Below are 12,419 nucleotides of genomic sequence, written 5' to 3'. Positions count from 1 at the left end.
AATGTGAAAATGTCTATAACTTAAATTATATCTGTATCTCTTTTTTTTTATCCTTCCACCACTTGAATCCACCAAAAAAAAAAAAAAACACAAACAAACAAACTAAAAACCTGTTGACTACCGAAGTAGGGTAGTCAACAAGTGGATGTCAACAACTTAGGAAAGTGACATGGCCCAGAGATAGCCCCTTAAATAATGGGCAGACGCAAAATATGCAGCTGGAAATAGAAATTTCAGGGGGAAGAAGTTCAGATGAGGTTGCAAGTGCTGCAATGCACAGTGCTGAATTTTGCATTTAAGAGTAATGCACTGCTTGAAATAGGTAAATGTATTGCATGATGAAAAGGCTGAGCCCAGCAGCCCAGCTACTGAGGTTTATCTGTTCTCTTGTCCTAACGCTGGTAGATTTTTGGGTCTTGAACAAATAGCTTACTGTCTTTCACTCATTTATCTCTCTTATTAAGTGGTGCTGACAGTGCCCATGCAGATGGAGCCTGCTACCCCTTTGGGAGCAAGCTGTGCATTGAGGCATATAACTGGATCCCACATGGGAAGGACTGGGGAAACACGAGGTATCTGGGCAGGGGGAGCAGCTCTCCAGCTAGGGTTGTGAAACAGTTGCTGTTCCAGGGCAATTTTTGGCATGAAGGAGGATAATGACTAAGATCCCTGTCCAACACATGTCTCAGCAAATAAATTCTGTTTATTACAAGTGACTGGGCTCTCAGCTACCAAAACATGTCCTCCAGAGCCTGGTTCTGCCTCCTGTGCCCAGTGCTGGGAAACAACATCCCTGAGCACAGCACTACTCACCGGGCTTGATTCATCACTGTTTTAATTGGGCTTCGTGGGAACTCCGCCGTAAAGTCCACTGCTAATTAACATGCGTGTGCTGCTGATGGCATCGTAACATTCTCTTTAAAATGAAGAGGCTTGTGAAGTTTTGTCAGCCAGGACATGAGAGTGACACCAGCCGGGGGATGATAGCTAAGTCTGCAGCTGAATTAAGATCTGCTTCCAGAACCAGTCTGGTGGGTGTGGAGACTATTTGTGTGCTGATTACTGCCCTGATGAGAACCCAATTAGGAATTACATGCTCAGAGTGTCCTGCTTCCTGCTGGTGCGTGCCACGCGCTCAGATGTGATCTGCTGCATGCACACAGGCAAGGTTTTTTTTGGTTATTATTTCAAATTCCTTCTACAAGTCATAGCTATTTCAGTGCCTCAGACCCTTTTTTTTTTTGCCTGCATGTAAACTATGTTATTTCCTAAATAGCAGTAGTATGATTAGCTGACTCCTCAGACTGAAGCTATGAAAAGCCAAAGCTATGCTACAAGTTGCTTTCCAGCACTAAGCTCTGCTAGCGAAATCCTGTGTCGACTGGTACTGCTCGATATATAGCACAAAGAGCTACAAGCACAAACCATCTCTGAAGGAGAACAGCAAATAAAACAGCAACATCACCCACATTTTTTAAAATCAGTGTCTCAATGGTACCTATACCATGTAGGAAAGGAAAGCAAAAAGTGAACGAGAATAACATCCAAAATCAGATCAAAATTTACCTGTATTCTGAAAAGCCACTTTCTGAAAAGATGTATCAGTCCAGGCAGAGAAGTAGCTGCCATCCCTTAGTAAGAAATTGCTGACACATGCAAAACATCATTTTAAGACTCCTTGTTTTAAGAAGGATGCTGAAGGTATGTTAAAGTAAAACCCAAGGGCCAAGGAGAGTGCTGCCAGGGGCTGCCAGGCAGCTAGGAAGTTTCAGTGCTCATTGATTTCCTTGTCAAGGGCTAATTGATGTTTATTCAGAGGGACAGCAATAGCATGCAGTCAGAGGCAGTTGCACCTGACCGGAGCTGCCTACTAACTGTTCCCTGAACTTTACCAAAGGTGAAAGATTCTGCTTCTATGTTCAGTTCCCTTGAGTCATATGATTCCTGTAATGACCTTTTTAAAGACTCGGCTTGAGACTTTGGGGAAAGCCTGGGGAAAATCAGCTGCACCTTTGCACATCCCAGTTTCTAAGAGCAAAAATTTCAGTGGAAGAGGGATGCATCCCAGACAAGTGCAAAGCCAGGCAGTCTTGCATGATGCCAGAATCTGACCATTTTAACCAGAGAGGGGACTCCTTAAATCCCCAAAAAGCTTTGGCCACAAGAAACAGTCCATCAAAATCAGCTGCAGCCCTCCCTCTGCCTCTGCAAGCCAGGCAGGCTAGGCTGCAGAGGCAGGAGCAACAGCTCCAGAAATACCTGGCAGCAGCCCTACAGCAGCCAGCTTGGAGGAGACCCTTCACATCTGGAAAACCTTCAGTAATTTACCTTCCTGCTGGAAATAATGTTGCCTGATTTCCTGGTTTGCAGCGAAATGAGGCTAATCTGTCATCTCATCCTGTGAGCAAGATTTATTTGCATTTGCAAAAGAAAAGTTTTGCTGGGGGAAGATGCCAGCCCCTTCAAACCTCTTCCAGAAGACAATTCAATTCTGATAGACAATCACAACCCGGAGCCAGGGACATTCTTCTTTCCAAGTCTGTGCTACAATGAAGGCCTGATGCAGCTAACGCTCAAACACATGAGCTTGGAACATCCTTCCAAAAAACAACTCGTGAGAGGTGGGGAGGACACTTGTACAGGACCACAGACAAATAAAAGACATTAGCAGCAGGAGGAAGACTATTTTCAGGTGGCAAGAAAGAGATAATAAAGAGACAAGTTTCTCCAGATTGATTCAATTTATATTTTTGGAAAATATACATGGCCTCTGAGGTTTAGGGTGGAAGAGCATAAAATAGTAAATTAGTAACAGATTGCTTTCTTCAGAGGAGTTTTCAGTCTCAGGAAAGTGGATTGGAGTACTGAGGATACCACTCCTTGCAAGGCAACAATTTTTCCAAATGCCTGATGGTGAATCCTAGCTTTTTTTTTTTTTCCTTTTTTTTTAAATCAGTGTCAGTTAAAGAAAAAAAAAAAAAAGCCCTTTGTTTTTCTAACAACAGAAGGTAATAGGCAGTGCTGCTTTGATAAAGTGGTAGAGCTGCCTTGATGTGTTCTGCTTGAACTTGAATGAGCAAACAAAAAGCCCTTTGGAGGGCGGGATGAACAGGGATTTTGTGCTCTGCTCTATTTCTATAGGAGACTGGGGGAAAACAGCCACATCGTGTGGTTCCCAGTACAGTCACCTAAGGTATTTCTGCCTTTCCTGCAGGTGAAGGAACCCTTTCCTAGTGTTGGGCATTTGGGGAAAGCATGAATTATCAGTCTATTTTGCCCATCATAAAGGCATCATAAAGTCTGTCTTTCCTGGTTTTTCATTTTCCTTGATAAACATCAAAGCACCCATGCACATGATGCAAGCAGTCCATCCCTATTCATTAAAAACACCTCAAAATGTGCTTAGCTCTAAACGTTTGAATGAGTCCTACTGATTTATGCACTCAGTCTAGTCTGCCAATTACTTCAAGTATATTCTTCAGGGTGCGAGGACGTCCATGTATCCTCAGGGCAGCCCTGGACTCTTTGTTGGCATGTCTGTGCATGCATTATGCTTTCACAGAAATGATCAGGTTCATCCGTAGAAAGGAAACTTGTCAGAAATTACATATATTCACACATATATACAGTTTTTCAACCACTGCATATATCAGTACAGCAAGACAACTTGAGCTAAGAACTGATTATAAGTTTAAATAAGTGAAGAAGAACATAAGCTAAAGATACTAAGCTAAATTTAGCCTTGGTTTGCCTCCCATGGCTTCAACGAGACTTCTTGGAGTTTAACCTGGGGGAGAAATGGGTTTCCAGAGGCTGTATAAAACACTGGGGTAAAGCTTCTGCAATGCAAACAGCACCTCTCCACGGGTAATCAGTTAGATTTTAACATATTTTCCTGAAGACACAGCTTCTTAGCAAAAGGAAGACAGAAAACCAAACACATCTAGCTAAGAAAGAGGCAATGAATTAGGCATGGTGATCTAGCGCACCAGTAAGCAGCATCCTAACACCAGCTACCAAGAAATGCAGCAACATACAGGCAAGATAATTTCATCCCTGCGTTACATTATGGGCACAGTGAATCACTGATGGCAGAGGCAATAAAACGTGTCTCTGCCTTGCTGTGTGGCACTTCCCAGTATGCAGGCTGAGAAGCAGACCCACTCCCCGCTGCCCAAAGGGGGCTGCTTGGTTTGCCTGAGAATGTCCTTGCACGTTTGCTCCCCTGGAGCAACCGGTAGGCTGAAAGAGAGAACAGCACAGAAAGCAATGCAAGTCTTTAAACTCACGGGTCTGGCTGGGCTGCTGGCAGAGTCCCGCTGGTGCTGGGTCACGGGGCTGTGGCAGGGGTGGCAGGGCAGCGGTGCCGCATCCCGCTTAGCCCGCTCCCTGCAGGAGGAGAGCGGCGGCCGGCCGTGTCTCACGGGGAAGCCTGTGGCATCACAGGAGGCAACAAGAAAAGCTGAATTGCATAAACCTGAGCAATTCAAGGTTTAGAGAACCACACCCTCCCAATTATTTCTCCTGGAGGCAAGATAAGCATGTGCAGGCTGCTCAGAGAACAATGTAATTTGAAGCTTTTGCTTTTCTTTCCGGCATATACCAAAGTCCATTTTCAGTTTGGCTTTGCCTTGAGTTTCTTTTCTTCTTGCAGCCATACAATCAACTCGGTTCACATTTAATAGAGCCCGGTGATCTGTCTTAAAAGTTGCTTCAAGTCAAAAGATTCATTTTGGCTTTCCCCTTGGAGCAGGAAGAGCTCTAACCCAGGGCCCACCCTCATGCTTTGCAAGCTGGATCTTCACCTTGCTCCTGCACATTTGGAGTCAGTGATGAAGCAGTGAACCATGTGAGAGCAGTTTGTAAACTAGGGAATCAGCTGCTGGAAATACAAGCTCTGCTAAGTTTCTGAACACTGGGAAAAAAATACTATCTTAGGACTATCTTAAAGCCTCTTAAAGTCTGATTTTCAAGGGAAAAACTACCTAAGGAAGGGATAAGATGGTGGTGTACAGATACCTGGTTATGAGCAGCTGAGTATGAATGTTACTTATGATGGTAGTGGGATCAAAAATGCAATATTTCCAGTGGATGAAAAGAAGCACTGATCTCCCAGCTACATGAATCACTGATAAATGCAATGACTTCAGCCATTGTAAGCATTTTCCCCTAAGAAAGGAAGTGTTACTCAGGAAGCAAGGCACCTTTGGAGATGGACTTGCAGGAGGCAACCACAGTGTGTGCTGAAAAGACAGAAGGAAATCCCTAGCCTCTGATATAAACATCTATGGCTACCGGGTCTTGGCCTCCAATTCATTCTATGCAAGTTTGTTTCCCTTCAAACATTTTAAAAGCATGCTTGCTACTTGTGATTATAAAATCCCTTGTTAAATATTTATTTTAAGAAATCATCAAGGGAACTGTCAAGTCCTACCAGCGAGCATGACAGTCATGCTCTTAGCCTGATGAACGCTTGCTTGCAGTCACGTTTGCCTTTCCTGCCCAGCACAGCACCTCTGCACGAGGCTGCTCGAGGAGATAATGGGATGGGTCCCTGCAGAGCCAGCCCAGTGGTGCTCAGTCCAGGTTTGGGCAGCAGCACGGAGCTGGAGCTGGGGCACTGTGTAGAAGTGCTGCTGCTCCTGCCCTGTGATGGGTGCAACGCGAAGTGACATGGCCCTCATGGGGCCAGATGCCCACAGCAGTCACAAGGCCAGGTACCCAAGCTCCATGTGTCAGCCGTCTGCAAGATTGAACTATGTACATGCAACCTACTGTTAAAAAATATCCTGAAGCTACAGAAGCTTAAACATTAGCAAATCCATCCCCACAAAGCAAGGCATGTGTTTAAATCCTTCCTCACGTGGGAGGTCTCTTCTAGGCTGATCGCCTTGATCAGAAGGCCCAGCGCCTTGCTGTCACAGGTTGACCACATCAGACACTCTCAGTTTCAGACTTCATTTCCATTTTAGAAACTAGCCAAATTTTCACCCCCTCCCACTGCTGGGAGGCTTTGCTAAGTTTCCAGACCAAGGGCCAGCTCAAACTCATTTGTTCTCATGCCAGAGTTGCTGGATTGCTTAAATGGTCTTTCCCATCTCTCAACATGCTCTCCTATTTTCTTTCCCATACTCTCTAAGCTTCTGGTTCAAATAAAGGCTCTCCCCTGCTCCCCCATACAGCCCTTTTGGGCACCCATTCCTCTCCAAAGTCATTACTCTAGAAGATGGCATTAATGCTTCCTACCACATACCAGGCAAGTTGTTTCCCCAGGAGGTGACTTATGTGTTGGCTCTGAACCAAAGCGCTAGTGAGCTGCACCTTTGGGTGGAAGGTCCTCTGATGAATATGCCTTTCAGCCTCTGGGAAGGATCTCCTCTCAGCTACAGGTGGTTTACTACATAATGTAAAGATTCTCTCCTTTGCCTGTAGCTGGCTAAATGCTCTGTTACAGCTTCTTCATCAACAACATAAAAAATTGGGAGTATTTCCTAATATGATTCATTCTTTTGCATCAAAATAAGAGCAGTGTCTTACGGATCTGGCCAACATTGTAAATTTCTTATTCCCTGGTACAGCTTCATACACTGCAGATGAAAAAGAAGCAAACATTTTGCTTTGTGGTATTTTAAAACAAATCTGAGCAGCTTGTCTTAACCCATGCAAAAATGGGCGTAAGGACAGGCCTTTCCAGTTGCAGATATTCCGTACTACACTGCTGCTGAAATTATTTCCAGGAGAACAACATGCCATAAACTCTATTGTATTAGGCTTACTCATTTATTTACTTCAGCTGAGTGATTTCAGTGTACACTGCAGTACGTGTTGTGCAAGCGTGCATTGGAAAATTGTCATAATCAAATGTTAGATGATAATATTGTAATGGATACCTTCTGTGTCAGGCTCTGAAAAGATCCCCTGTTTCCTTCACACGTGCTGCCTTCCACGGACATCACCCTCTGAAGCGCCATGATACTGGAGCACATAGCAGATGCTGCTGACCCCTCTTCTAGCCCCTGCTCTGGGCCAGCCAGTGGATGGCTTGCAAACAGGATATAAAAGGCCAGTCTCCAGTGCACCTTCCTTCCCTGTTCCTACAGATCTGGCACAGGGCTGAGCTGCGTTTGTCTTTTTTAAGTGCACAAGGAATCCCCAGTGCCGTTGAACATCTCTGTGGTGTCCCCACAATGGCAAAACACGACCTCCATGGATGGACGGTGGCATGGGGACCAGGAGGATGTCATGCGACAGGGCATCAGGAGTTCAGGGCGGTAGGGACAGACTAGTCAGGAGGAAACGGGGCCCCTTGGGCTGAAGCTGGCCTCCCTACAGTACATGATGGCAGGTCACATCCACATCTGACATGGGCACATGTAGTGGCATCTGATCCAGTGTGCTCACATGGGATTGCACCAAATCTATGCCTTGGTGTGTAGAGGCATACCAGAGGACAGGAACCATCCACAGGGGCAAAAAATCAGGTTTAGAAATGACTCCAGAATGAAGGCCAGTGTTTCCATGTCCAGTCTTGTCCTCATTTCCTCTTTGTGGAAAATCAGCACTGTGAATTGGATCACAAAACATGAAGGGAAAGATTGCCAAGTGCTTGTACTATGGACTCTCTTGGGATTACTGAGTGCCATTGACAGTCTGCTTGGAAATGAGACTATGGACTCTGCAGTCATTAATCACTGATGTTAAGCTAGCAGTCCTCTACAGTGTGACAGTTTAAATTGGATGTTGACTTCCAAAGTTGACCTACATGGTGCAAATCACAGATGGCAAGGATCTTACACATTATATGTTACTCTGGGAAGTCATGGTTCACTTGTCATAGAAATCTACTGTCTCTTCTGTATCCTGCACCTTTAAATTTTATTGAAGACTCCTGGGAAGGAGAACATTAACATAATGAAGTAATTAAGACCGTAGGATTAAAATTATCTTTTGTCCTCAGTTAGTGAACGAGTAATAGCATCAGACTTAGAACTACTGTTTTCTGAAATGAACAGCTGTCCTAGGCTGAGAGAGCACAGAACTGAGCATGGCACGACTGGACAAAGCCCAGCCATACCAGCAGTTAAAATAATCCCATCAAAGAGCTCACATAGCATCCATCAGCATGGGCCATGATTGCGAAAGCCTGCAGACCCAGCTGTGTGATCTCAAGTGAAGCCCCCGGTCCTTCCACCTCCTTCAAAAAATCTGTGAAAACAAGAGCTGTACATACATAAGCAACACAAATGTTCAAGTGGCAAAATCACTCTGGCTGCTGTGAGGGGATACTATTACAGATAGCCGGGCTCTGTATGTTCTCCCCTGGGAGAAATTGCTGAAGTTAAAAGATTAATCTGGTCTCTCAGCACATTCATTAGTTAAATTGCAAAGCAAGCTCATTGCATAACCAATCCCGGGACAATTACATTTATCTTGTCAAAGTTCACGGCACGGGTGGACTGCTGACCTAGGTAGTGTGAATGCCTTCTGTGAGATGGAAGCACTCTGATCCATTAGAAACATCAGCCCCCAGTTTTCAGATTACCTGTGCTTTTTTTTCAGAAGAACGTGTTTGCATAGAGTACCTTCTGAAGGTTTCTCTACCACCAGACATGGAGGGAAGGACAGAGGAAAGCAACAGGTTCACTTTCTATGAGGGGGCAAACCGAGGCACAGAAGTTAAGTGACTTGCTCACATGGAATTACGAAAGAAGTCTCTGGCACAAAATTGCATCTCACCTATTCTCCCATACTTTGTTATAGACAACAAATGAATCATTTAAGATAAAGCATCTATACTAAAAGCATGTTCAGATACATAGCATGCACAGTCCATCCTTGCATTGACTTTCCCAGAAAGGTTTGTAGGAGCTGTTCCTAGAGTTCGAGTAGAACAGAGAAGGAGGTCATCTTGCCCACCTTCTTACATGTCACAGGCTGCCTGTCCCCTGCTCTGCACCTTGTATGGATCCCACTGCCTCGGGGTTAGCCCCATCAGGAGTCTTTCTAGAAGAGTGTGCCATCCTGGTTTGAAGACCAGAAAGGTGGGGAGTCTGCTGGTCTCTTCAGTAGTTTGTTCTGAGAATTAATCCTTTGTGCTTGTAAAAACACATGGATAAGTTATTGCTAATTTGATGACACTGCTTCAGGTTGTCGTCATCAACCACACGTCAATCACACGTCAATCACACATCAATCACATTTCCTAGCTGGCTGAAAGGTCTCTTCCCACCCAGTGTCTGCATCTGGTACCAGTACGTGCATTACACTTGCTCTAATGACCCCATATATTTTTGCTTTTGATACACCAGTTCTCAGCTGCTTGACATATGCTTATGCAAGGATGCAAAATGGTTCATTTTGGAGCAAAATATTCAGAGATGTCAAGCTGAACACCTTTCAAGATCTGTTGTGCTTATACAGTTACTTTACTAACCAAACAGGTAATTTTACATTAAAAAAAAAGCAAGCCAAGTTTACCTGACAAGACCTGTATCCAATAAAAACATCATTGGCTGCCACTAATAATATTCCTGTTCTTTGTTACTTAAATTCCAATATCAGCTTGTCTATTATTTTCCTGGAAGTGAAGCTAGGCTAACTGCCCTGCTGTTATCGGAATTATCCTGTTTATTCCATTAGAATATCGGCAAAACATGAGCATGTTTTCAGTCTTAGCAGATTTCTCAAACACCCCCAAATTTATTAAAAATTAACATCAGTGGGTCAGACAATTCCTCAGAATTTTATTTTTTTTTAGGCTGCATGTCTGCAGATTATACAATGTCTACTGGTTCAAAGTTGTTATCCCGAAGTAGATTTATCTGACATTCTCTTAGTTTTCTCTTAATTGCTGATGGGCTGGAAAATAATTAATCATCCTCACATGATATACGTACATCATCTTGTTTCTTTCCAAATGTAAACCAGAAATCTGTAATGAACTTTTCAGCCATCCAAGCATTTCTTAAGAACAGTTTTAACACCTTCAACCCTTGCTGGGCCTACATCACTGCTACATTTTTTTTCCTTGTGTAACATTACTCTTTCAGAACAGCTTTTACTTGCCAAGAATAGATTTTCTTCTAGTCTTTGCTAGTAACTTTCATACCTAATAACATACAAATATCAACTGATATCTATCTCTCCTTTTCTAGCTCTTTTTTTCCAATATATGGCCATACACTTTAAGTACTATATATATTCATACCCCCATATACATCTGTAGATGTGTACAAATACGTACACACCCACATGTACAGATATGCATAAACAAACATTTACCTATTTAAACACATTTGTACACGTGTAAACACATTTCTACTTCATCTTCTTTTGCCACATATGTTCTCTTAACAACATCTATCATCAGCCTGTCCAAAAGTTGAATTCTTCCATGCCAGGTTAGACACCGTTTGTTTTATAGAACAATCATCTGGTATTTAAGGCTATTCTAGTGATGTTTTACAGACAGACAAATGAAATCTTCATCAAATCTCCAAAATAAAGTTCCCCATAATTGCACAGTTTTCTTTCCTACAAGTGGTAGTAGCTAATCCTGTCTTCAGGTTCAATTCAGTGACTTATAATATCACAACCTCCCACCCCTACTTGCTCCTGGGCTGTGATAATCAGCATATTGCACTGTATTTTTAAGATCCTGCACCTCCTGATTCTAAGTCAGGCAGATATAAGCCACTGGGTCATACAAAAAGTCATTCATTTCATACTGTTTCTTTTATCTCCCTTAGCCTTCTTAAACAGCTTATTCAATATTCTCACATTCTGGCCTCTCTGGTTCTGAAACCTGATGAGACAATTATGTTGAATTTATCTTCATTATTGAGAAATTCCAGTTCCTCTTACTTATTACCCAGACTCCCAGCTTCAGCATATAAGCAATTCCAAATGCATTTCTCTTTGGATCCTTTACCACACTGATTTAATTTGTTCCTGACATGGTGAATTCAAACCACATTTACTTTCTTAGCCCCCTTCTGCGTGTTGTTACTTTAAATACAGCTGTGGCAGTTCCTAGTAGTCAAGGTTTTTGTCCTCTGCCACACCTATTCAATCTCTCCCTCATTTAGTACTGAATAAGTTACAAGCCAGCGCACGTTTTTGCTCCACGGCAAGTAGTCGGTCCAAAACCAACAGAGATATTCTGTGTTGACCCGTGGGATGCTGACACAGGCTGGGACACTTTATCTGCACTGCTATTTAAATAATGGCATTCAGCATCCTTCTTTCTGTGTTGGGAAGTTCTGTTTTTGCAGGTGGCTTTGCAGCATAATTCAGCAAATGCAATTTTAAATTCCCGTGCAAGGACTCCACTTAGAGCACGCAGGCACGAATTATCAAGGACCTGTGGTCTACAGAAACTTGCAATACCTTCCAGTCACAGGACTCAGCTCTGGCCTTTACCAGTGATGGAAACTCTCTGAAGAGGCACAGATGTGTTTAGCACAGGGGGAAGAAATGCATTAACATCTGCACATGGCTGACAGCTGCTTTTCTCACACAGCTCAGACAATGAAGGTCTGCAGAGCCTTTCTAGGAGCAAACAGGGCTGCATGAGTGCCCACGGCCATCAAGCTGTGCCTGGTCACCACGCTGCTCCCTGCCTTTTTGTAAGAGAACGAGGGAAAAAACCCTTTGGGGAAGCATGTTTCCCTCAGCCCACACTGACTTCATTGAACACTAGATTGTACCTAAAGTGTTTAAAGCCTGTGCAATTTAGCTAAATGAAAACGGGGCTCTCTTTCCGTGCTTACTTTCCATGTATACCATAGCAACCTTAAAATATATAAACTTGAGTCAGGATGTAATGAACGCTCTGATCTTAGAGAGGATCTTAGATCTTCTCCCTGTGTGGAAGGATGTTTCTTTTATTAGACTAATTGCTCTAACCGTAAAAATGATGGGCTTTCAGCTACACAAGCATTCCTTTGGTCATACTCACCGTAAGTTCCAGTATACCCACATAAGGCCAACAACAAAAGGCATCAGCTGGGGGAGCAGAGCAGGCAGGAAGGGGTCCCTTTGAAGAAGGTGAGATGTTTTCAACTCACCAGTTGTTGAGCAGCCCAGCCCCTTCTGTCTGAACATGCTATTGCTTGGAGGGTTGCTGACCCAGCAAGCTTAGCAAAGGCTAGCACACATCTTGCAAATAACCTTTGTTTTACTGAATGATTTAAGTACCGATCGCAGAACAATTCCATTTACATGCAAATTGCTTAAATTGGTAACTCATTTATCCACAGGAGAGTGCAATGTGTAAAGTATAGATTGGATCGGAAGCAGAAGCTGTAAGGAGACACAGAAATATTTACATGTGGACAAATGGAGTGCATAATGTGTTACAGATACACGCAGAGAACTTTCTTAGCAATGCCCATTGCAAACTGGGAGATGATGACGAG

General features: G+C 43.5%; 1 protein-coding gene across 8 annotated transcripts in view; it reads right to left on the bottom strand.

Annotated features, from left to right (window-relative positions):
* LNX1 (ligand of numb-protein X 1) overlaps positions 1 to 12,419 on the bottom strand; it is a 149,956-nt gene that overhangs the window by 75,048 nt on the left and 62,489 nt on the right. For 3 of the 8 annotated variants that reach the window (XM_083835396.1, XM_083835397.1, XM_083835399.1), the window contains one exon: positions 4,290 to 4,432. The exons of 4 other annotated variants lie outside the window; for them this stretch is intronic. The gene's annotated coding sequence lies outside the window, so the exon portion shown is untranslated. Of the gene's footprint in view, positions 1 to 4,289; positions 4,792 to 12,419 lie in introns of those variants that run through there. One more of the 8 variants, XM_083835394.1, reaches the window with a different exon arrangement.

Source organism: Anser anser, assembly GCF_964211835.1.
Source record: "Anser anser genome assembly, chromosome: 4".
Lineage (NCBI taxonomy): Eukaryota > Metazoa > Chordata > Aves > Anseriformes > Anatidae > Anser > Anser anser.
The sequence above is the reverse complement of the archived record's forward strand: the minus strand, read 5'-3'. Positions and strand labels throughout refer to the sequence as shown.